The sequence below is a fragment of the Hemitrygon akajei genome, chromosome 15 (assembly GCF_048418815.1).
Source record: "Hemitrygon akajei chromosome 15, sHemAka1.3, whole genome shotgun sequence".
NCBI lineage: Eukaryota > Metazoa > Chordata > Chondrichthyes > Myliobatiformes > Dasyatidae > Hemitrygon > Hemitrygon akajei.
This window is the reverse complement of record NC_133138.1, coordinates 27,573,958-27,601,049: the sequence shown is the minus strand read 5'-3', so window position 1 is coordinate 27,601,049 and position 27,092 is coordinate 27,573,958. Positions and strand designations below refer to the sequence as shown.

At 42.1% G+C, this 27,092-nt stretch overlaps 1 long non-coding RNA gene across 1 annotated transcript in view; it reads right to left on the bottom strand.

Moving 5' to 3' along the window:
• The window catches only part of LOC140739571 (uncharacterized), a 76,260-nt gene that overhangs the window by 17,072 nt on the left and 32,096 nt on the right, over positions 1-27,092 (bottom strand). Inside the window, exon 2 of the long non-coding RNA XR_012101674.1 lies at positions 11,182-11,361. This is a non-coding gene — a long non-coding RNA (uncharacterized lncRNA). The remainder of the gene's footprint in view (positions 1-11,181; positions 11,362-27,092) is intronic.

Below are 27,092 nucleotides of genomic sequence, written 5' to 3'. Positions count from 1 at the left end.
TATTTGAGACAAACAGTAGAAATGTACTTGAGAGAAAAATAGACTAATATATAAGGGAGGAAGAAATAAAGTTTGTGTTGTTAGCATTAGGCAAGGAAAAAACAGCAGAAACCCCAAGTGGATCACAAGCACGAAGATGGACTGTTTATCTGGTTAGAGTGAAATGCCCATTCCTCGAATATACATTCTATACAAGGCTGAATAGGATGAATGGACTAATTCTGCATGATGATTCTTTGATTCTAATACCTTAATACACAAAATCACATTAGAAGATGAAATTTAACAGACCATGCAACCTATGTTCCTTTCCATTGTGAACAATCTACTGGCATCATAGACATAGGTGATTCTGCGGATGCTAGAAATCCAACACACAAAAAAGCTGGAAGAACTCAGCAAGTCTGGAGGCACCTTTGGAGAGGAATAAGCAGCCAATGTTTTTGGCCCGATAAAGGGGCTCCCACCCACACTCGACTGTTTATTCCTCTTCATAGATGCCATCTGATCTGCTGAGTTTTTCCAACATGTTGTGTGTTTTGCCATTGGCATCATAGGTTCTGTTCCAACTATTCAGTACCAAAAACACAATAGATCTACACATGTATCCTGAACTCTAGAGTCATTAATACAATCTCCAGTTGCCAATAGTATTAATTATTCAAAGTTAATCATCTGGTAAAACAGAGAATAAAAAAGAGATAACCGGCATCACAGACAAGGATCTAACACAGAGCTGTTTTAGATCTCAAAATACACGCTGGATATGTTCAGGTAGTGATACAGTTACCATAGAGTAGGACAATATTGGTTCTTTTCTTCATGCAGGGAGTTCTCAGTTTCATCTGGAAACTATTTGAAAGATGATGAATAAAACTAAGTTTCCTTGAGAGCTGTAAGGCGATTCACCTTTTCTTGCACTTATAAATCACATTGTGGCTGAGTCAGAACAGACTTAACACAACTTCATTTCTGCCTTCCTGCTGCCTGGGAATCTTGCCAAAACAGAGGAGCATTAATTCAAAAGAGAGAAACCTTACACAGTTTCTTGGGAAATATAAAAAAATCTTAATTTATTTTTTTATTTAAATTTTTATTATTTATTCAAAGCAACACAGCATATCATAGAGCAGATACTGTACAGCATACTTACACAGTCATCCCATGACAGGAAAACAAATAAGACTTAGAAACAGAAAAAAGTTCTAATTTAAGTTTAAATTAACATACAATCAAAATTGATCCCACGTGTCTTGCACTTTTCCCTCACTGCTAATTCTTCCCAATGTGTGTTCATATGATGAAATCTTAATCATTTCCTCAGTCCATTCCTTCACAGTGGGACATCTGGGTTTTTTCCAGTTTTGCAATATAACTCTTGCAGCTGTGATGAGACCCACCTTTAAAATAGTAAATTTGTCATTGTTTACATTAGGTATCATTTTCTTATCACCCAAGAGACAAAGCCGTGGGCACAAGGGAAAAAATTCTTAATTTCTGACAATTTAACCCTATTAGAAACCAAAATGATTTGATTAATTCCAGGTCAAATGAAAATGGTGTTTGGATCTAAAGCAGCTTTGGAAAGTTTTCTGAAAATCCACTATGAGCCAATTGACAGTAATGGAAAAAGGCCACTAAAAGATTGTACGGCATTTTGTAGAGTGTTTACTTCTTGTTGCTGCTGGCATGATAATGAATCATTAACACGTTGGTGACTCCTCTGCAATTGTTTCCTCCTTACAATTTCCTGCATCATATCCTACCTAGAAATTGCAACAGGATATGGCCAGGGACCAATTTTACCAAACAAAAACTCACTTTCATCAGTCACACTGCATTACATTGATAGGGCATTCATATGTTAGCTCCAATTTGAACAATATAAATGATTAAGAAACACAATTACTATGCGATCAGTAAGTTTCATATTGTATCTTATTAATCTGTCTTTTTAGAGTGAATTTCTTGCTTCTTGGTCTGACGGATATTAGGAAACTAGCATTTTCCATTTTAAAATATAATTTTAACATAAATGGCTCTTCAGCATTTTACATTCCTCCCAGTTTATCTCTTCACTGAAGTCCCATTTGTTTATTTAACAGATTAAACATGCATTCATCAATTTGCACCCATTATCATTTAGCATATAATTGGCATAGCAGTTTCAAAGTTTATTATCAAAGTATATATATATGTCACCATATACAACCCTGAGGTTCATTTTTTTGGGGGTAATTACAGTAAATACAAGAAACACGATGGAATCTGTGAAAGACCACATACGATAAGACAGACAAACAACCAATGGACAAAAAAAACAGCAAACTGTGCAAACGCAAACAGAAAGAGAAAAAATAATTAGTTAATTAATTAACGAACGAACAAGCAATAAGTATCGAGAGCATGAGATGAAGAGTCCTTGAAAGTGAGTCCATTGGTTGTGAGACAACTCAGGGAAGTGTCGAGTGAAGAATAATGAGGTTATCCCCTCAGGTTTGGAGCCTGATGGTTGAGGGGTAATAATTGTTCCTAATCCTGGTGGTCCAGGTCCAGAAGCTCCTGTATCTTCTTCCTGATGGCAGCAGCGAGAAGATACCATGGTCAGGATGGTTGAGGTCCTTGATGATGGAAGCTGCATTCCTGTGACAGCGCTCCATGTAGATGCACTCAGTGGTGGGAGGGGTTTTACCTGCGATGGACTGGGTCATATCCACTATTTGGTGCTATTTGTTTCCATACAGGGCTTTGGTGTATCCATACCAGGTCATGATGCAACTAGTCAGTATACTTTCCAATACACATCTATCGAAGCAACATTCACAAAATGATGGAGGAACTCAGCAGGCCCAGCAGCATCTATGGAAAAGAATAATGTCAACGTTTCGGGCCGAGACCCTTCAGCAGGACTGGAGAAAAAAAGATGAGTGGATTTAAAAGGTGGAGAGAGAAACACAAGGTGCTAGGTGAAACCAGGATGGGGGTGGTGAAGTAAAGAGCTGGGAAGTTGATTGGTGAAAAAGAAACATAGAAATATAGATACATAAAAATCTACAGCACATTACAGGCCCTTCAGCCCACAATGCTGTGCCGACCATACAACCTACTCTAGAAACTGTCTAGAATTTCCCTACCACCTAGCCCATTATTTTTCTAAGCTCCATGTATCTTTCTCTTGAAAGACCCTATTATATCCAACTCTACCACTGTCACTGGCAGTGAATTCCACACACCCATCATTCTCTGTGTGAAAGACATACCCCTTACATCCCCCTTGTTCCTACTTCCAAGCACCTTAAAACTATATCCCCTTGTGTTAGTCATTTCAGCCCTGGGAAAAAGCCTCTGGCTATCCACATAATCTATGCCTCTCATCATCTTATACACCTCTGTCAGGTCATCTCTCATCCTCCATTGCTCCAAGGAGAAAAAGCCAAGTTCACTCAACATATTCTCATAAGGCATGCTCTCCAATCCAGACAACATCCTTGTAAATCTCCTCTGCACTCTCTCTATAGTATCCACATCCTTCCTGTAATGAGGTGACCAGAACTGAACACAGTACTCCAAGTGGGGTCTAACTAAGGTCTTATATAGCTGTAACATTAATGGCTCTTGAACTCAATCCCATGGTTGATGAAGGCCAACATACCATACTCCTTCTTAACAACACTGTCAACCTGAGCAGCATCTTTGAGTGTCCAATGGACATGGACCCCTAGATCTTGCTGATCTTCTGCACTGCTAAGAATCTTATCATCAATAATATGTTCTGTCTTCAAATTTGACCTACTGAAATGAACCACTTCACACTCATCTAGGTTGAACTCTATCTGCCACTTCTCTGCCCAGTTCTGCATCCGATTGATGACCAGCAGTAACCTCTGACAATCCTCCAGGCTATCCACAACACCACCAACTTTGAGTCATCAGCAAACTTACTAACCCACCCTTCTACTTGCTCATCCAGGTCATTTATAAAAATCACAAAGAGGAGGGTTCCAGAACAGATCCCTGCGGGACACCATTGGTCACCGACCTCCATGCAGAATACAAACCATCTTCAACCACCCTTTGCCTTCTGGCAAGGCAATTCTGGATTTACAAAGCAAGGTCTCGTTGGGTCCCATGCCTCATTACTTTCTGAATGAATCTTACATGGGGAACCTTATCAAGTACCTTACTGAAATCCATATACACTACTGTGGTAAACTATGTATACCTGTCTGGACACTCCCCTCTGCTGACTGCTCCTGTGGCTCCTCCCACAGACCCCTGTATAAAGGTGATTGGGGCACTGCTCCTCCCTCAGTCTCCGAGATGTCGTGCTCCCTTTTTGCTGCTAATAAAAGCCTATCGTTCACTTCCAGTCTCCGAGAGTTATTGATGGTGCATCAACTACCTTCATCAATGTGTTTTGTTACATCCTCAAAGAATTCAAACTGGTTCATAAGCATGACCTGCCCTTGACAAAGCCATGCTGATTATCCCTAATCAGGTTATGTCTCTCCAAATGTGCATAAATCCTGCCTCTCAGGATCTTCTCCAACAACTTGCCCACCACTGAAGAAAGACTCAGTGGTCTATAATTTCTTGGGTTTTCTCTACTCCCTTTCTTGAACAAGGAAACAACATTTGCAACCTTCCAATTCTCTGGTACTTCTCCTGTCCCCATTGATGATGCAAAGATCATCACCAGAGGCTCAGCAATTTCTTCACTTGATCCCCACAGTGGCCTGGGGTATATCTCGTCTGGTCCCAGCGACTTCTCTAGCTTAATACCTTTCAAAAGCTCCAGCTCATCCTCTTTCTTAATGTCTATACACTCAAGCTTTACAGTCCTCTGTAAGTCATCCCCACAATTGCCAAGGTCCTTTTCACTGGTGAATACTGAAGCAAAGTATTCATTAAGTGCCTGCATTGCATTCTCTATTTCCACGCACACGTTTCCACTCTCGCTCCTGATTAGTCCTACTCTCACAGGGCTCATACTCTTGTTCTTCAAATATTTGAAATATTGAGGCTTGGATCTTGAAGCTTATTGATCAGTCTTGAAGGATGATAGTATTGAATTGCAGACTGTAGGCAATAAAGAGCATCCTGATGTATGCATTTTCACTATCCAGATGATCCAGGGTTGAGTGAAGAGCCAATGAAATTGCATCTGCTGTGGACCTGTTGTGATGGTAGGCAAATTGGAGTGGATTCAACTCACTCCTCGGGAAAGAGTTGATATGTTTCATCACCAACTTCTCAAAGCACTTCATCACAGTGGATGTAAGTGCTATTGGATAGTCACTGAGGCAGATTACCACATTCTTCTTAGGGACTGGTATAATTGAAGCCCGCTCAAAGCAGGTGTGTATCTCAGACTACTGAAGTAAGAGCTTAAAGATATCCGTGAACAGACCAGCCAGTTAACCAGCACAGGTCTTTAGTACTCGGTCAGCTACTGTGTCTGAACTGGATGCTTTCCAAGGGTTCACCCTTCCAGAAAGACGCTCTCACGTCAGCCTCAGAGACTGAAATCACAGGGTCACCGGGGGCTGGGGAGGTTTGTGAACGTGCCCGTATGTTTTGATTGTCAAAGTGAGCATCAAAGGCATTGAGCTCATCTGGGAGCGAATCCTTGTTGTCACCTGTGTCACTTGGTTTCACTGTGTAAGAGGTAACATTCTGGGGTTTCAAGCATTTAGGGGAGGTTTATACAAGTTGTAGATTGCAACTTGGGCCTCAGCAGTACGTCATTACAGTAACTAGAGCAGTCGTAAGTCAGTGCAGGTCAGGTTGAACAGTTCCAGGTGAAATGAGACCAGGCACAAAATCACACTACATTGCATTCTCCTATACACTATCTATGTTATCCTGTCTCATGTTTTTCCAATGTTAGGCAAGAAACTAATGTTACAATTACACTTCTCATGTCCATTTCTCCTCTCATCTAATTAGATTGAGTAGAATGAAGGATTGAGAGAAGATCCTCAGTAACCGGAATCTATCTCTACATACAAAGATTTGACTTGGGCAGGTGATGGTGTTCTCACTGACATGATATGGATGCAAAGGTTTGATGGTAAAGGTAGGAAGCGTATCAGCACCTTTGAACTGTGGTGCTAGAAAATAATATTATTCATCTTGTGGATTCTCACAGATAAAACAAATTGGTCCTCAACGAGATCAAAAGATAGTCTCTCTCTGGAGGCTCAAATGGCAAGACTCAGCCTATCGTACTTTGGGAACAGCATGTGAAGAAACAGCTCCCTGGGAAAGGATCTCATACTCAGCACGGTGGAAGGACAACAGAAAAGATGAAGGCTGCCAATCAGATGGATGGGCACAGTAAGGACAACTATGAACACAATGTTATCTACAATGAGCTGCCTTTGTGAGGATTGAAACTCATTTAGGGCAACTATCCATGGAGTCACCATGGGTCAACGGCGACTCGGTGGCACTTAACAAAAACAACAACAGAAGGCTTCAAAAGATTTAAAGATCAGCTTCATTTGTCACATGCACATCGAAATTTAAAACTTACAGTGAAATGTGGTGCTTGCGTTAACAGCCAACACAGTCCCAGTGCGTGCTTGAGGGAGCCTGCAAGTGTCGCCATGTTTCCAGCATCAGTGTAGCACACCTACAACTCACTTACCCTAACCCATATGTCATTGGAAATGACATGTGAGGAAACTGGAGCATCCAGAAGAAAGTAATGTAATCCCAGGGAGAACGTACAATCTCCTTACAGACAGCAGTGGAAATTCAAGTCTGATCTTACAGCTGGCACTATAGAGTTTTACACTAGCCACTTTGCTACCATGTCCCTCTAGAACATATATGTCAAACTCAAGGCCCGCGGGCCAAATCCGGCCCGCGGTGGAATTATCTTTGGCCTGCGAGATAATATCTAATTACTATTAAAGCTGGCCCCAGTAATCGAAGCGCCTATGGCGTATGATATGGCTAATGCTGAGTTTATTCAGGTACCAGGTTTTCAGGGGTTTTAGTGTTTATTCGACAGTCTTGCTCGGCAGTCTTCTTCATAAGAAACGGAATTTGTAAAGTGAAACACTTTGTAGTTATAGCAGAGACTGAGACACATGAGAGCAGGCTGAAAAAACGGAGGCAACGAAAGCTGCGTTCGCACGCGTCCGACTGATCCGGCCCGCATGAAGCTGCATTTTGCTTAATCCGGCCCGTGACCTAAAATGAGTTTGACACCCCTGCTCTAGGTCATCACTGAATAACCTAGTTAGATCTCGTTCCATATTGTGGCAGTTGTTTGTTTTATTTCTTCATATAAAAGACTGGGACACCTGACTGGGTAGCTCTCTAATCACTCTCGTCTGCCTGCCTTGTTGTCTCTGTAGGGATCAAGATCATACTGTTTTTCAGCTATTTCACTACAGATTCCTTCCGAGTGGTTGAAGGAGATATCAGTTACGTTTCTATGTTTTTCTGTTCACTGTTGCATCTGAATGGCTAATCAGGCTTTCTAGATCTTAAGGAATGATTTAATTCCCATCTACACCATCCTCCAAAAGCCTCTGAACCAGCGTGGATAACTTCACTCACCACTATACTAAACTGATTCCACAACTTAATTGGAGTCACTTTCAAGAACTCTACAACTCATGTTCTCAGTATTATGCAATTACTATTTATTTATTTATTATTATTTGGGTTTTTTTTTGTATTTTCGCAACTTATCTGCTTTTGCATCTTGGCTGCTTGTCAGTCAGTGTGCAATTTTTCATTGATTCTATTGTATTTCTTTGCTCTATTGTGAATGCTCACAAGAATATGAATCTCTTGTTAGTATATGGTGACATACACATACATTGATAATAAACTTACTTTGAAATTTCAACTAATCTATTGTGCTTTCAGTGAGAAACAGGCAGCATCTCCAGCACTGAAACTTTTCAGCATCACCATCTTCCCACAAGTGCAGGTGTTCACAGGCCCATAATATCTCCATAAGGTTGACGATGTTAATGAATAGAAAGGTTTTTCCCCTCTCAGTGTGCACAATGATGTGGATGACAAGAAAAAGAGAAACATAATGCAGCATGGCTTGGCAATCAAAGACAGAGGTAGAAAAAGAGCAAAGTGACCCAAAGCCTCAAGGCAGGAGTCACAGGCAAGGGCTGCATCAGGAGCAAGAGGAACAGAAGGATGAAAGCTAAGAAAGAGACAGTCTTCATCAAAGATTCCCTTTATCTGTTATGTGTACATCAAAACATATAGCGAAATGTGTCATTTGTAGATTGTGCTGGGGGAGCTAACAAGTGTCACAATGCTTACGCAACCAACATAGCATGCCCACAACTTACTGACCTGAATGCCTTTGGAATGTGGAAAGAAATTGGAGCACTGTGAGGAAACCCATGCGGTCACGTGGAGAACATGCAAACTCCTTACAGGCAGCATTGGGAAATGAACCCTAACTGTGATCACTGGTGCTGTAAAGTGTTACACTAATCGATATGCTACCATGCTGTCTGTTAACACTAACGGCTTAACAACAAATTCCCTATGTACTTTCATATAAGTAGAACTTTAACAACCATGACCTCTGCACAAAATACACTCAGAGGCCACCTTTTTAGGTACACCTGTACATTAATGCAAATATCTAATCAGCCACTCAGTGCATAAAAGCATGCAGAGACGGTTTCAGTTGTTGTTCAGACCAAACATCAGAATGGGGAAGAGATGTGATCTATTGACTTTGACCACGGAATGATTGTTGGTGCCAGACAAGGTGGTTTGAATATCTCAGAAACTGCTGATATCCTGGGATTTTCACTTACTGAAATTTAGAGAGAATGGTGCGAAAAAAAAACTTGCACAAACGTCTCCATGAAGGTAAAATGCTCTGGAAAACCTGATGTTCAGAAATGACTAGTTAACACCAGAGCAATTATTAAATTTTTTGACCTTTTTTCTCACTACCATTTCCACTCCACCATCAGGATAAGCAAAGTATCAGTGGTGAGGAAAAGTATCAGTTTATGACAGCAACACGTCTAAAGGAATCAATTTAATTGACTTTTCCCATAGTGCTACATATAATATACTTTTATCTCATCCCCAACCAATTCTCTCTCAAGTGAGTGAGCTTAGGTGTGAGAGCCTGTATAATTTGATAGGTTTTCTTTTTCAAGATGTTAACATAATATTGAGATGTCTTCATGAATGCTCAGGAGGTTGTGTATTATCTCTCAAAAGGGGTTTATCCATGTGTTAGCCTTGTTAAATAGTCCTTTAAGCTTCAAAGTGACAAACCTGAAACTATTTGAATAAGTCATTATTTTCAGACAGATATTTCATTTTTAGCTTTGAAAATGAATAAGGCTGTCTTGGGATATAAAATCTCACGTCTTCAGAATATCTTTTTATTGTTAAACCTTTCATCCTGCACTCAGAAATCGCTGGCTTTTTTCCAGAAGAAAAATTTTGAATTCCTTTGAGAATGACAAGGTATTTGTGCGAGTCTGTTAAAGAGAGTTTGACAAACTGATATTTTGGATCTGGAAGAGACTTCTGTTAAAGTGGCTAAAAGGACATTGTTGAAGCCAATGGGAATGAGTCTCGGTTACATACCAGCATTGAAATAGCAAAACAAATCAGCCCATTTTAAATGATAAAATCAACAGGCTGACAAGCTAATTTTTCCATTTTTTCACAGAGCACGTAACATCTTGATCTCAGAGCAGTAGTTACAGAGTGAATCACACACAGAAGGAAGCTAGTAGTGCAATTCAATGCAAACTTTTTTTGAGGGATTATGACTTTTTGATTAGATGCTATGTTTATTTTCATCAATTAGAAGATGAGATTGACAAATCTTATCCTTGATGATTTGAAGGGATATGATGTGTCTCTTTTGTTTGTCCTTGCTATCACATATTCAACTTCCAAAGTTTACATCTGATGATATATGACTCCTATTTTGCCTGAGTCTTTCAGGAAATCATTTAAGTTAGGGTTAAAATGTGCAATTCAGCATCAGACCAGCACAGCCATCTCACATGGTATGAAGATGACAGTGCACTATGTCAGAAAGAGCTGCAGAGATGGTAAGTTCATTTAGCACCATCATGGGCACTAGCCTCCTCACTATTAAGGCCATGCCTCAATACCCTAATACAGTCATCATTAAGAACGCTCATCATCCAGGACATGCCCTTTTTCTCATTACTACCATCAAAGAGGAGGTACAGCAGCCTGAAGGTGCACACTCAACATTTTAGGAACAATTCCTTCTCCTCTGCCATCAGATTTCTGAATAGTCCATGGACCCATCAATACTATGGCAATACTTTGCGCTCTTTTTCAACTTTTTAAAAAAATATTTCTAATAGTAATTTTTAAAATTTACTGCACTGTATTGCTAATGCAGAACAACAGACAAACTGCATGTCGGTGATATTAAACCTGATTCTGATTCTGATTCAATCATGTACACAATAAAGGATCCAACTGTGTAATTCAATAAGAGTAAGTTCTCAGAAGAAGATCACAGCATGACTCAGTTGCCTCTGAGTCACCAGTCGTGAATGTAGGTCAGAACTGTTGCAGTGAACTGAAACAAAGGAAGAATGTTAAAAATGCCCAAAAGATCAGGCAGCATCTTTGAAGAGAAAATCAAAGGTTTCAAGGTTTTAAATGTACATTTACCTTCAGAGAAGTGTATACAATATACATCCTGAAATGCTTTTTCTTCACAACCAGCCATGAAAACAGAGTTGTGCTCCAAAGAATGAATGACAATTAAACGTTAGAACCCCAAAGTCCCCCCCCATCTCCCCTCCCTCCCGTGCGAAAGAAACAATCCCTCCTCCCCCACCAGCAAAAAAAAGCATCGGCACCCGAGTACTCAAGCGTGAACAAGGTAACAGTAAAGACACAGAGTTTCAGTACCCCGCAGACCACTTGTTCACCCAGTATTCGACAGACCACAGGCTCTCTCTCTCCCTAATAAGGGAGAAAGAGGTGTTTCCATTTCACAGCGAGAGGGGAGACATAACAAACAACTGGCTGGTTTCCGATGTTAAAAGTCCGTTGCGTCACTTTTTCTGAGCTCTGTGCCCAAAGATCTCCCGTCTCTGGGCACACAGCCTTAGATCTTCCAACTCCCACGATGACACACCGATCTCCTGCTGTGACACTGACCTTCGATCTGCCCATTCTCCAGAGCCACGAGATCTCGGCCCTCCGAAGGTGAGCTGAGCTCTTAAGCCAAGCCCTTGGCGTGCCAAACAACTGCCAGTTGTGAAACCCCGAGAGTGGGTCCCATTCTCATGAAGAACCGTAGTCAGCGCGTAACTTCAGATCAGGGTCTTCAAAAGAACCCTGAAAGGGAAAAAATAGAGATATTAAAGATGGAAATAGAGCTGTTTCTGAAGAAGCAAGCAATGGAGTCACCGTTAGGCACAATTAATCCTCCTAAACTCCTCCTTCAACCTAATATGCATTAATTTTACAGTTGGATTACCTTATAGCAGAACTGGCCAGTTCTGTTACATCACAGAAAATGAATTAATTGGAATTCTTGAATTCAGTACTGCATCTGAAATGCTGTAATGTTTCCAAACAATCAATGGAGTACTGTTCCTCGTGCTTACATTGGATCAATACAGGAGGTCAAAGGCAGATGAGTCAGAATGGGAGTAGGACGTATATAATGGAAACTCAGATTTATGGAAGTTCACCCTGTCTATTGTATGAAAGTGCTAATCTTATGGAGGTGGGGGCTACTGCAAAAGATCAAAATAAGTTGCAAAAACTTATAAAATGAGTCAGCTCTGTTATGGGTACCAGTCTTCGTAGTATCCAAGACATCTTCATGGAGTGGTGCCTTAGGAAGGTGAGGTCCATTATTAAAGATCCCTACCACCCAGGACATGCCCTCTTCACATTGTTACCATCGGGAAGGAGGTACAGAAGCCGGAAGGCACACATTCAGTGATTCTGGAACAGCTTCTTCCCCTCTGTCATCTGATTTCTAAATGGACATTGAACCCACGAACACTACCTCACTACTTTTTTATTTCTGTTACTTTGCTCTATTTATTTTAACATAACTATTATATATATATATAAATACTGAGTTACCTTAAGTCTGTGTATACATATATATATATATACTCACACTTAAGGTAACTCAGTATTTTTCCTCTATATTTGTGGCCTCCATCAGTCGTGGTCGACCGTGGGTACTGCGCCTCTGGTAGTCACCAGGAGTGGCTTCTTCAGGGCGCAAGCCAGGGCAGAGTTGATATGGAGATCCGTCTGTTGTCCATGCAGTGGGACCCCCCCCCCCCCCCCCATGCTGATGACAGGTCCAAAGGAACGACAAAAGTCGATACAGTTTGGTCCCAGCAGCATCGCAGGAGTTGCCGTGCCAGTGCTGGGTACAGCAGTCAGCTGCCTTCGGGACTCTGAATCCGGATTTTTCCTCGGGGTTTACTCCCAAAGCCTTTCCCGTGAGCGGGTATAGCCGCAAGACAGCAGAGGATTGAAATTGGAGTTTTCCCTCTCCGAGATAAGCTACCATCCGTGGTTAATGAGCCCCATCTGCCCGGAGCAGCTGGTTTTAAGGCACCAGTGGTCCGCCTTTGCCCCTTCTCCTGTCAGTGAGAACAGCTCCGCCGGGCATAAGAACTATGCCACATGTGAAGGCCAGGAGTTGGACTTGGTTGTCAGAGGCTGTTTGAGTCACAAACCATGAAGAGCATTTGTTTAGCACTGGGAGCCCGTCCCCACTACCACCATTCGGCTACGGCTACTACTCTCCATACTTATTTATCATGTATTTCATTGTAGTGCCGCTATAAAGTTAACAAATTTCACGACATATGCCAGTGATATTAAACCAGATTCTGATTGTTGACTACAGAGGAAGAAGGCTGAGGTTCATGAGCCAGTCCTCATTAGGGGATCAGAGATTGAGATGGTCAGTAACTTTAAATTCCCTGACATTATCACATCAGTCCAGGGACCAGCACATAAGTTTATTTCAAATTTGCACAGATTCATTCATCTAAATCTTTGACAAACTATAGATGCACAGTAGAGAGTATCCTAACTGGTTGTATCATGGCTTGTTATGGAAACACCAAAGTTCAAAGTACATTTATTAGCCAAGTATGTATACTATACACAACCTTGGTACCCATCTCCTTACAGGCAGTCACAAAACAAAGAAACACAATAGAAACCATTAAAAAAGGCCACCAAACACCCAATGAGCAGAAAGAAAAATCGTGTAACACGCTGTAATGTTTCACTACTAATGTAATGGCCTCTCTGTAATGTTTCACTACTAATGTAATGGTTTCTCTGTAGCAGCAATGACTGGGTTATGTCTAGAGATAATGGGGCTTTGGAATGAGGGACTATCCAATGAGAGGGATGTTGTTCTTTCTTGTGGGTCTGGAAGAGAGATATTTGCAGTCTTTGTCAGCGAGAGGAGAAGGAGGAAGATGCGTATGGAGAGTGCTGGTAGACCACCGGACGGAGTGGACCAGGAGCGAGGGTCCAAAGTTCAGCAACGCTCAGAGGAGGTCGATGGTTGATGAATGGCCGTATCAGTGAGCTCCAACATGCACTTTTGACTTTTTCCTTGAAATGGGCCCTTTTTCTAACAGTTTCTCCCCAGCCTGTCTCATAGGACCACTAGACATTACTGTCACCAAACTGAGAAATCTCGTTTGTGTGGATGCTGCGTGATCTGTTGCCAGGTTACACATCCGAACCACAAAACATCAGGCAGTTACAGAGAGGCCATGATATTAGCAGTGACACCTTACAGCGTGTTACACATGTTATAACATTCAAAACTAAAGTTCACGTAAGTGAGTCCACAGTCATGAAGCCAGCCATTGCCACAGCTGATCCGGGGGCCTGTTAGCTGCAGGCCACTGCCTCACTTCAGCGCAGAGACAACTAAACTTCATTGCGCAGCGAGCTGAACACTGGCCTGTCCCTCTCCTCCGGCTCTGACACCCTGACCTTTTTAACCTGGTCCGGCTTAAATCACCCAAACCTGTGGTCATTTCTTGTTCCTGGACCAGGGCCCTGCCGCTTCAATATGCTCTCGTGCCTGGGACCCACTGCCTGAATTCGGCCCGTATCCAACCTTTCCATTCTGGCCCGGTGCTAAAATCAGCCAAGCAGTGGGTCGCTCCTTGCTCTTTGGCCTGGGCATGGGCCCAGCCCCTGCCAACTTGCTTCTGCCTCGCCCCAGTTCTGCGGCATTGATTTGACTCCAAGTCCACTCCAGCAAAGGCTCATTCCTTGCTCTTGGGCCCAGGCCCCACTACCTTGAATTGACCATACCAGCCACTCACTGGAATTTAGAAGATTGAGGGGGGATCTTATTGAAACATATAAAATTCTAAAGGGATTGGACAGGCTAGATGCAGGAAGATTGTTTCCGATGTTGGGGAAGTCCAGAATGAGGGGTCACGGTTTAAGGATAAAGGGGAAGCCTTTTAGGACGGAGATGAGGAAAAACTTCTTCACACAGAGAGTGGTGAATCTGTGGAATTCTCTGCCACAGGAAACAGTTGAGGCCGGTTCATTGGCTATATTTAAGAGAAAGTTAGATATGGCCCTTGTGGCTAAAGGGATCAGGGAGTATGGAGAGAAAACAGGTACAGGGTTCTGAGTTGGATGATCAGCCATGATCATACTGAATGGCGGTGCAGGCTCAAAGGGCCGAGTGGCCTACTCCTGCCCCTATTTTCTTTGTTTCTATGTTTCTATGCTGTGACCATCCTGCACCTTCAAGACTTCAAAGCACACCGCAAGGAGCATTGCCACAAGAAAACAGCATCCATCATCAAAGATCCCCACCATCCAGACCAAGGTCCCTTCTCACTACTACCATCAGGCAGGAGATACTGGAGTCTTAGGTCCCACACCACTCAATTCAGGAACAGTTTCTACCCTACAACCACAGGCTCCTGAATCAGCATATATGACCTCATACATTACTAATCTGAACTGATTCCACTACTTATAGACTCATTTTCAAGGACTTTCCAACTCATGTACTCAGTATTATTTCAGGTGCGATGTGTTGGCCCTCATTAGTTGAGGGATTGAGTTCAAGAGCAGTGAGGTAATATCGCAGCTCTATAAAACTGCATTTTGAAATATCTCCAGTTCTGGTCGCCTCATTATAGGAATGTGCAGAGGAGAGTTACCAGGATGCTGCCTAGATTAGACATCATGGCTCGTGAGGATGGGTTGAGTAAGCTAGGACATTTCCCTTTGCCATGAAGGAGGATGAGAGGTGACATGATAGGGGTGTACAATATGAAAAGAAGCATAGATCAAGCGGACAGCCAGAGACTCTTCTCCCAGGGTGGAAACTGCTATTATGAGAGAGCATAATTTTAAGGTGATTGGAGGTAAGTATAGGGGGTATGTCATACAACCCATTCCATGCACCTACTTTTATTCAGAGAGTGGTGGATGCATGGGATGGGTTGTATAGTGGCAGATTAATTTAATTTAAGAGACTCTTAGATAGGCACATTGAAGACTGTAAAATGGAGGGTTATGTAGGAGGGAAGGGTTAGATTGATCTTAGAGCAGGGTAAAAAATTGACACAACATGGTGGGCTGAATGGCCTGTACTGTGATGTCATGTTCTATGTTCTAATATCACTAGAAATTAATCCTAGAATGTCTTATCCAAAAATAAGAGAGAGTACAATCGAAGGACTGAAAAGACCCAAAAAGCTTGCTCACCACCAACTTCATGAGGGCAACTTGGATGGGTATTATATGCAGGATTTACCAATGAAGCCATATCCCTAAATGAGGATTATAAAAGAGATACCACTAATGATTTCACAGATTTCTGACATGAAATAGGTTCACAACATCAGGCAGCTCTGAATAATTTATTACTTTGATGCTGTGAGTAGCAATCGGGAATTGATTGAACCTCACAGGAAGACAATTTTATGTTCGTTCATTTACTTCGTACAATAATAAGCCAGAGTACTGTTCTACATTTCGCATTTCCTTACTAAGTGCTCAGCGTTCTGCCTTTCAAAAGGCAGAAGGACAGATGTGGTGGCCACACTGTTTCCGATATACAAAACCAAGTGTCTGGTTCACCAGCCCCAGGATTAAACAAATCACTCAGGCGTTAAAGCTTACCTCCACCTTATAAAGAATTAAGATCGGTTTGCAGGAATTGCTAGTGATACCAAAGCTAAGAACAAAGTAATTGCCTTTCCCAAACTGTAACATTAGTAAGGATCTCTTGTTTGAGGGTGAGCAACCCCATCTGTAGAATAGATATTGAGATGGTTTATTTTATGTCTGAGGGATAGGTGACTATTGGTAGTTTATCCTAGCTTCCATGGAATAGTGCAGGGGTTCCCAACCCTTTTCATGCCATGATCTCCAACCATTAACCAAGGGGTCCATGAACCCTATGTTGGGAGCCCCTGGCAGTGTATCATAATTATCAGACAAGGTATTAGACATTCCTAAATTATCATCATTTCTGTGCTATGTGATGCTTCAAAAATGACCCAATATTAGCCAGTGGCGGAATAAGATATTAGTCATATCTGGTCACAGTTTCAAGTACCTTCAATGTAAACTATAGTTCTTCCTGTTCCACCTGAGACAGGCAATATATCTTAATTTAATCATCAGGCATTCTGTCAGTGTGCATTTGTCAAACGTCACGTGCCTGGAAGTCGAAGCCCCCAAATTGGCGAGTCTGGAGGTCAGAAGCCCAACATCTGCGAGCTCGGCACCACGATATGGAGGTCGGTGGGCTGGAGGAGGGGAGGGGGAGGAAGGAACTTGTTTTGCCATTGTTATTCTTTGTACATTGGCTGCGTGTTGCTCTGCTGAACATGGTGGGCATGCTATAATGGCAACACTTGTGGGACATCCTCAGATTGTGTTGGTTGTTAATATAAATGACTCACTTTGCTGTATGTTTTGAAGTACATATGATAAATAAATCTATATCTAAATCTAAACCTTCTAGGTCAGGTGACTTTATGCTTTCCTAAGCAACGTTCTAATTCTAGCCAAATTGTTGCACCCATATCGATTGGGAATATTATGTTGCTACAGCCAAGTATTAACACTTGCTACATCAAACACTTTCATCTGCAACAATCTTACTATTTAATCTGATTGTTATACACATTGCAGTTGAATGAGGTGTAAATTGGTGCACTGAACTATACCTTCCCTTGTCTATGTTATTCCTGTGCTGACATCTACGGTGAATATTTTTAAATGATTTTACATCACCTTGATTTGATCAGTACTGCTATTTTCACTGGGTATGAGACCTTTAAAAGAAAAGTGCATAAGTTGGCTGGGAAGTTACATAAAAATGGAAGACATCCAGAAGATTTATGGAATAAATTGCTTTAAATATGCAATAGTTTGCTGCACAACATTGTATTCCCTAAGGCAAAACATGCACACTTTATGACAAAATTCATCATATAATCATAAACAGCTTGGAGCCCGCTTTTTAAATTTCAAGATTTCCTGTTGTGAATGACATTTCACCTTCTTGCCTTCTCATATTTATGACCCAGAAGAAAGTCTCTGATGGCCCTCAGAGGATTTCCGTCAATCCCAGGCCCTTACGCGTTTCCCTGCCGTTAATGTTTCGCAACTTCAAAACATTAAACTAATTCAAAGGAAGACACAGGAGTCCAGGAATTCAAGTCTAACTTAGAGTTTACTTTAAGCGAGACGCACATGTATCACGTGGTAGCATGATGATGTATACAATCAGAGTGTTTTTACATAAAACCTGTAATTAATTATTTAAATTTAAATGAATGAGAAAACGTAATCAAACCGTGTGTATATATATATATAAGTGCTTTGGAAATAAGAGGAGAGAGAAGCACCTGAAGGAAGTCTAGTCAGTCACGGGGAGGATGTGTAATCTCCATGCCGACACCGCAGGAGGACAGGAATGAACCTGAAGTCACGGGGAGGATGTGCAATCTCCATGCCGACACCACAGGAGGACAGGAATGAACCCGGCTAGTTGGAGATATTTGGTAGCTTTGCTACCTACAGCTTCCTCTCGCATTGGTGCAGTCATTGCTGCTTCCCCTTGCCCAGAACTCCATTCACTTAACTCATCGCTACACTGCCGACTGCAGAGGTTTTCTGGGCCTGCGGAAATTTACTGCAGGTGTCAATATTGAACAAACACCTGCACAGGAAGGAGAAGTTACATGCATTAATTTGACCCTCACTTAATTGTAACAGCAAATGGAATGCACATTCATTTGTGCTCTTCAACAGAAGTAGATCTTCTATGGACAGAAAGTGAACAGTTCATAGAACATGTCAATATTTAGCTGCCGTGCCTAATATTCATTCATTCATCATGTTCCATGTTGTATGATGTGGGCAATCATAGTCTTGACCATGATTGTACTGGGCAAATTTTTCTACAGAAGTGGTTTGCCATTGCCTTCTTCTGGGCAGTGTCTTTACAAGACGGGTGACCCCAGCCATTATCAATACTCTTCAGTGATTGTCTGCCTGGCGTCAATGGTCGCATATCCAGGACTTGTGATATGCACCAGTCGTTCATACGACCATCCACCACCTGCTCCCATGGCTTCAAGTGACCCTGATTGGGGGGTTGGGGGGGGGGGTGTGAGGCAGGTGCTACACCCTGCCCAAGGATGATCTGCAGGCTAGAGGAGGCCTTACACATCCTCTGTTAGAGATGTATCTCCACCCTGCCACCCAGTCAATACTACCAGTCAATATTCAGCAATAATAGGCCCAACAATCTGGATAAAATTAGAACATTGCTCTGGGCAGTACTCGCTGGAGTTTAGAAGAATGAAAGGGGATCTCATTGAAACCTATCAAATATTGAAAGGCCAGGATAGAGTGGATGCTTCCTACAGTAAATGATTCTAGGTCAAAGGACCACAGCCTCAGAATACAAGGACATCCCTTTAGAACAGAGATGAGGAGGAACTTCTTTATCCAGAGGGTAGTGAAGCTATGGAATTCATGGAGAACAAGTCATTGGGTATATTTAAACCGGAAGTTGATAGGTTCTTAATTAGGAAGGGCATCAAAGGTTACGAGGAGAAGACAGGAGAATCGGGTTACGAAGGATAATAAATCAGCCACGATGGAATGGAGGAGCAGACTCAATGGGCTGAATGGCCTAATTCTGCTCTTATGTCTTATGGTCTTTATGGCCTAATATAGCATAAGATCACCTGCCACAGAATTTTGACAAATTCACACTGACAAAGTGACTAATCATAAATTAAGTTCTTATGTCTCGGATGGAGTAGGAAGAACTATAGTTCAGATAGAAGGTACTTGTAGCAGGCACTGCGACAGAAAAGATAAATAATTTATCCTACAACTAGCTAAAATTAGGTGATTTTCAACAATCTCTCATCAGTGTGAATAGCTTTTCTGGTAAATCCGCTTGCATAGTCTGCCTGAGCATTCATTACCCAAGAAAACCATCCTTTGACTTGGCCAGGTTATCAACCATTATAATGGAAAAAGAAAATTCTGTATGCCTGAGACACTAGAGATTCTGCAGATGCTCTCAGTTACCTGGTCCTGGCAGAATTATTTTCACCATGGACATCCAGTCCCTTTACATTTCCATCTCCCATCAGAAAGACCTTAAGGCTCTCGATTCCTTCATGACACCAGACTAAACCAGCTCTCCTGCACTGCCACCCTCCTCCATCTGGCAGAATTGGTAATTACCCTCAACAATTTTCCTTTCAAGTTACACCAGTAATGGTCCTCAACTCGTTCTATCTACATAGACGACTGCAGTGGTGCTGCTTCCTACACCCATGCTGAGCTCATCAATTTCATCAGGACCATAAGTATAAGATATAGGAGTAATATTAGGCCATTTGGCCCATTAATTCTGCACTGCCATTTGATCATGCTGGAACAGTCTCAACTTTTTCTCCAACTTCTGCTCTGACCTCAAATTTACTTGCTTCATCTTTGACACCTCTTTCCTCTTTCTTGATCTCTCCGTCTCCATCTCATCTCATTTGCTTTTACAAACTCACTAATTCCCACAGTTATCTTGACGAGACCTTTTCCCACCCTGTCACTTGTAAGAGTGCTACTTCCTTCTCTTTCTGCCTCTGCCACGTTTGCTGTCAGGATGGGGCTTCCTGTCAGGATCCCACCACTAGGCTCATTTTTTCCTCCACCTCCTCCACTTTCCAAAGAGATCACTCTCTCCATACTTCTTTTGTTACTCATCCTTCCCCACTGACCTCCCTCCTGGCACTTATCCCGGTAAGTGGTACAAGTGCTTCACCTGCTCCTACACCTCCTCCCTCACTGCCTTTCCGGGCCCTAAACAGTCCTTCCAGGTGAGGCGACACTTCACATCCAAACCTGTCGGGTTTATTTATTATATCCAGTACTCCCAGTATGGCCCTCTCTACATTGGTGAGTTCCAACACTGATTGGAGGACTACTTTGTCAAGCATCTTGCCTCTGTCCACCACAACAGCCAGGATCTCCTGGTGGCCACCCATTTCAATTCCACTTCCCATTCTCACACTGACTTGTCGATCCCCAGCCTTCCATGATGAGATCAGACACAGGCTGGAGGAGCAATGCCTCATATTCTAACTTGGTAGTCTCCAACCTGACAATATGAACATTAATTTCTCTGACATTTGGTAACCATTCCTCTCCATTTTCCCTCCTCACTCTTTATATTCCTTCATTCATGTAGCCCTCTTACCCCTTCCCATCCCCTCCCCAGCCCTCATGATCCACCCATTATTTCCTTGTGGATCCCCACCATCTTCTCGATATTCCATGGTTTTCTGTCCTGTCCTATCAGATTCTTTGTTCTTCAGCCCTTTATCTCTTCTACCTGCCACCTCCTATTTTCTCATCCATCACCCACCCACCCACCTAGCCCCTCACCTTGTCTCAACTTTCACCTGCCAGCTTCTCCAAATATTCCCATTAACCCCCCCCCCCCACTCAACTACCTTCCCCCTCATCTGTTGTCTGCCAGCTTGCACTTCTCCCCTTCACCTCTCCCTTCATACTGAGCTCTACACCCTTCCTTTCCAGCCTTGAAAAAGGGTCTCGGTCAACTGTTTATTCCTCTCCATAGATGCTGCCTGACCTGTTGAGTTCCTCCCGCATTTTGTGTGTGAAATGTTGTGTGTCAGTCATAATGAGGCTATTTTTCATGGCTTTCCATGTGTTGACCAAGAGGTGCATTAGCCGGAAGTTAGTGCTGGGTTGTCCGTCTCTGTCCCAATAGAGAGTTTTATTGAAGTAATATGATAAGGTAATTCATTCAGCATGCACAACTTTAAAACGTCTATTTAAGTAGGACGATTCAAGTGACCCTTAGAAGTTTTCTTCAACTTTCCAGCCACCTTGTACAGCTGATGGTTAAAGCAATCATCTATTGTTTGGGCCTTTGTCCCCTATTACAGAATTGTTATGTACAGCAGTTCCACTGGAATGGCCACTGCTATTTTAATTTGATTGGTAGCTCTGATCCTTAATACCTGACTGACTTCTGATGTCATAGGAGCTAAAAAAGACATGATTGATTGTAAAAGAAAATGATACTGTATCCAGCCCTTTCTATTTAAGAACCAGGTTCTGAATTCATTCCATTTCAATTATCAGCGTTCCCTGTACTGTTCCTTATAAAGTTACGGTCCATTTGTTAACTAAAATTTCAAAAATAAAACTAGACATTTAGCCAGTGGGACTGCTTTACATTAGTTTAGAATACAGAAGGGTTCTCTTTGAAATTAAAATGTAACACCCACAATACATCATTAATATTTTATTGCCTTCCACCGTCCAAATGTTCCAGCTTTTCAGCAATACTCTTCCCTCTACCTCCTGGCTGTTTTGTTATGACATTCAATAGCTGACTGAATATTCCTCATCAATAATGGAGCCAATTTAATCCAAGCTCAACAGTACCTCAAAATATGGAGGTGCTGGCTCACTGGAAGGAAGGCCAAAGCCATTAACTCTTTAGGGTTCAGAAATTAAAATTAAACTGTGGGTGACTAGAAATTCAAGCAAAGGCACAGAGTGTTTACCCTTCATCTAAATAATGAGGACTAAGGTGAGCTCGAAGTTGGACCTCAGACCCTGTTTCAGTCCGGCCATTGAGGATCAGGTCTCTGTATCAGAGTGAGGAATGGTAGCTGATCAAACCTCACTGTGGAAATGGAAGGCAGAATTTAGTGACTGCAGGATGTGGGGAATCAGGGTCACACAAGGGAGTGCAGTTGAGATGTGAGCGAGTGAATGTAGGCCATTGTGGAAAGTGCAGAAATCCAAAGATGAGGGTTTAGTCTTTGGGACAATTGGTGTGAGATGGGTCCATGCAAGTCGACATTTGGGGGAGGATAAAATAGGATCCTGCGAAACAGCAAGACCAGATGAAAGACCTCATCCTGCAGCGTCAATTGTCCATTTCCCTCTACTGATGCTGCCTGGCCTGCTGAGTTCCTCACTTATCAGCATTACTCCAGATCTCATCCTCTGCTGTCTCTTGTGTCTCCAGGAACCGAATTTACATCAATTGTTCTTCACCATTGATGCCACCTCCATGCATTATAGCCCCAATATGTAAGGAGGTTCCTTATAATCCGAAGTTTCTAGTGCTTTGTGACCACTCTTGTTCAAAAATTTGTAGTTTATGAGAACAAGGGAATTAACTGGATTAATCTTCAATGGAACACAACTAGCTCAGTAGTGTATGGCTTTGTTATGCCAGACCAAACCAAGATTCACGTTGTCAAGTATATCCAGTGATAGGCATGGTAGTGTCAGGGTTAGCATAATTGCTTTACAGCACCAGGTCGTGGTTCGATTCCTGCCACTGTCTGTAAGGAGTTTATACGCTCGCCCCGTAACCATGTGGGTTTCCTCAGGGTGTTCCAGTTTCCTCCCACGTTCCAGAGACGTAGAGTTCAGGTCAGTGATTGTGGGCCAGCTCTGTTGGCACTGGAAGCGTGGTGACACTTGTGGGCTGCCCCCAACACATCCTAAATGATGATGGAAATAACTCATTTCACTGTTTGCTTTGATGTACATGTGACAAATAAAGCTAATCTAATCTGAGACTGGCAAAATTATAATTCAGACACGGCTCAGAGCTTCTGCACACTCAAACATCAAAGGCATGAAAATGACTGCTCAGCATTTTAGATTTAGTAATTGATACAATTAAAGAAAAATCAGAAAGGAACTTAGTCTGGAGTATGAGAAGCTCTAAAAAGTTATCCTATCAACCACTTGATTTGGAAAGATATCGAAGGCTATAAGTTAAGAGCTGATAAGTAGGGTTAGTACAGAAGGGTAATTAATGATTAGCAAGAACATGATAGGCTGAAGGGCCTGTTTGGGTGCTGAACCCTCACAAGATAGCAGGCCCCAATGGAGTACCTGGTAAGGCTCTGAGAACTGGAGGGTTTATTCAAGGATATTTTCAGCCTCTCACTGCTACAGTCAGATGTTCCCACCTGTTTCAAAAGGACAGCAATTATACCAGTGCCCAAGAAGAGTAGTGTGAGCAGACTTAATGACTATCGCTCAGTTGCACTCACATCTACGGTGATGAAATGCTTTGAGAGGTTGGTCATGGTCAGAATCAACTCCTGCCTTGGCAAGAACCTGGACCCACTGTATTTTGCCTATCAGCACAATAGGACTACGGCAGATGCAATATCAATGGCTCTTCGCATGGCCTTAGACCACCAGGACAATACAAACACCCATGACAGGATGCTGTTTGTTGACTAAAGCTCAGTGTTTAACATCATCATTCCCACAGTCCTGATCAATAAGTGACAGAACATGAGCCTCAGTACCTCCCTCTGCAATTGGATCCTTGACTTCCTAAGCAGAAGACCACAATCTGTGCGGATTGCTAATAGTATACCCTCCTCACTGACAATCAATACTGGCACACCTCAGGGGTGTGTGCTTAGCCCAGTGCTCTACTCCCTCTGTACCATTGACTGTGTGGCTAGGTATAACTCAAATGCCATCTGTAAAGTTGTTGATGATATGACCTTTGTTGGCAGAATTTCAGATGGAAACGAAAGGGTGTACAGGAGCGAAACATGCCAGCTAGTTGAGTGGTGTCACAGCAACAACCTTGCACTCAGTGTCAGCAAAATGAAAGAGCTGATTGTGGACTTCAGGAAGGGTAAGATAGGGGAACATGAACCAATCCTCATAGAGGGATCAGAAGTGGAGAGAGTGAACAGTTTCAAGTTCTTGGGTGTTAAGATCTCTGAGGATCTAGTCTGGTCCCAACATATCTATGCAGTTATAAAGAAGGCAAGACAACAGCTATACTTCATTCAGAATGTGAGGAGATATGGCTTGTCACCTAAAACACTCAAAAACTTCTACAGATGTACTGTGGAGAGCATTCTGACAGACTACATCACTGTCTGGTTTGGGGGAGGGGGCAGGGTCAAAAGAAGCTGCAGAAAGTTGTAAAATTTGTCAGTTCCATCTTGGGTACTAGCCTCTGCAGTATCCAAGACATCTTCAAGGAGCAGTGCCTCAGAAAGGCAGTGTCCATTATTAAGCATCCCATCACCCAGGACGTGTCCTCTTCTCACTGTTACTGTGAGGATGGCACACACTCAGAAATTTAGGAACAGCTTCTACCCCTCTGCCATTCCAATTCCTAAATGGACATTGAACCCATGAATACAGTCTCACTTTTAAAAAAAATGTTATTTCTGTATTTCTTCTATTTTTAATTTAACTATTATAACACATATATATATATATATATATATATATATATATATATATATATACATACACACACTGACTGTAACTGACTTTTTTTTGTTCTATGTTATCATGTACTGTATTGTACTGTTGCTGCTAAGTTAAAAAAATTTCACAACATATGCATTAAACTTGATTCTGATTCTGAATATCTCTCTGACCCTTGAACAGGGAATCCAACCCAGAGATTACCATTATTTAAGACTTATTTTACAGTTCTAAACCACGAATAGGGCAAAACCTGGAAACTTGGAGCAATACAAATAGTTTGAAGCATAAACATTTGTGGTACCAATGTCTGGATATTTAAATACTCATATATGATGCTGCTTTTCTGTAGTTAACTTAAAAAGGTGGCAAGTAATTTTTGCTCTTTTCAATGCCCCAAACTTATAAATGTCACATCAACTGGAAGTGATTTTATGAGTTATCTCACTTATATCCTTATTCCTTCACTGCTCGAATCGACATCTTGACCAGCATGAATGAGTTGGGCCAAAGGGCCTGCTTCCATTCTGTTTTGATGTACTTGTGACAAATAAAGCTAATCTTTCTTAAAAAACACAAAATGCTGGCAGAACTCAGCAGGCCAGACAGCGTTTATGGGAGGAGGTAGTGACGACGTTTCAGGCTGAAACCCTTCATCAGGAGTGAAGTAACATGGGATGGTCGAGGGGGGATAAGAAGTGGGGGGAGGGATGAAGTAGAGAGCTGGGAAGTGATAGGCTGGAGGGAAATGGGCTAGGGGGAGATTATAGTGAGGGGGGAAAGAGAGAGAAAGAGAAGCAGACTAAAATTATAGACAGGGATGGGGTAAGGTGGGGGCAGGGGTATCAACAGAGGTCTGTGAGTTGAATATTCATGCCAGCAGGTAGGAGGTTACCTAGGAGGGAAATAAGGTATTGCTCCATCGACCTGCGTGTGGCCTGGAAAGCTAATCTTTCTTCTTTATTTTTGATTCCTTGAACAAACAATAAAATCTTCCTGATCCGACAAGAGAGCAATCATTCACAAGGGCTGATTTTGAGCGGTAGACATTACCATGTGGGAAGAGAGTTTGCAAAGCATTTCTAGTCAGAGAGTTTTTTTTCGTAACTCTGTGTCTGAACTCACACTTGTAAAGAATGGCACCTGAACAAGTCCCTGAGCTTAGCCGCTGTGCATCAGGGTTGCATCTGCAAATCACCAATGTTTTCAGGGAAGGAAATGAAAGGTGAAGACCAGAACAGTTCAGAAACAGAAAGGGGAACTGATTTTTTTTTTAAAAGCTTGAAATGATGGAATTAAATTTAGTTCCAAATTCAGTATGCGCTCTGACAACATACAATATACCTCATCAAACCATTTACTCGCAAAGAACAAATATGTTGGAAATCAAGACAATCTATAATCATCAAGTCATTGTGTTCACTTTGATGAGAATAATAGTGATGGAATTCTTTATGTCAGTGATGCCATTTCCTTGGTGTCCATTTTGCCTTATGGAAAATTATGACGCAGTTTTAAATACTGGTGGACTATTCGCAAAATCATTTACTAGGCCTTTTAAATGCTTTCCATCACTGCCCAGAGAATCAAGAATTAAAATAACGCAAATAAAGGAACTCCAACTTTTCTACCTATATTTAAAAACAAGCCTATAAATTACTCATCTATTCAAATGCTCAAAACACAGCACAGTAAAAGATGAAGCTGTCAACAAATCCAGAAGTTATGCTTTGAACAACTGTGGTCAGTGCTCTGCAGTATGTTGGATTTTCTAACAGATTCACGTATTCCATAGCTGAATTAAATGGAATCTACATTGAAACAGACTGTATACACCAGAAGCAGACCTGGTGTAAGACGAGTTAGCCGCACTTTATGTCCTCGCTCTTATCGTAGCAGCCCATTACACCATCAGCAGTTTTAGGGTAGCACTGAAGGTCTTCCATCTCTGGTGGTGTTCAGGCTTCCTTCATCACACAGGAATCTTCCTCTCGGTTTTCACTATTGCCAGCCATGCAAGTCCCAGGTGGAGACTCAGGAATACCATTGCACTCTTCTTCGATGTTTCCTTAATAGTCCTGTTTTGTCAGTCAGGGTTTTTAGCCCTGAGCTGAAACCCTGAACTTAGAGGACTGGTGGACCATTCTTAGTCTGGGCTCTTGCCTTTGACTTGTTTAGCATGGGTAACCCTACCATCAAGATCAAAGCCGATGTCTCCAGTCAAGTTAAATTTATTTTCA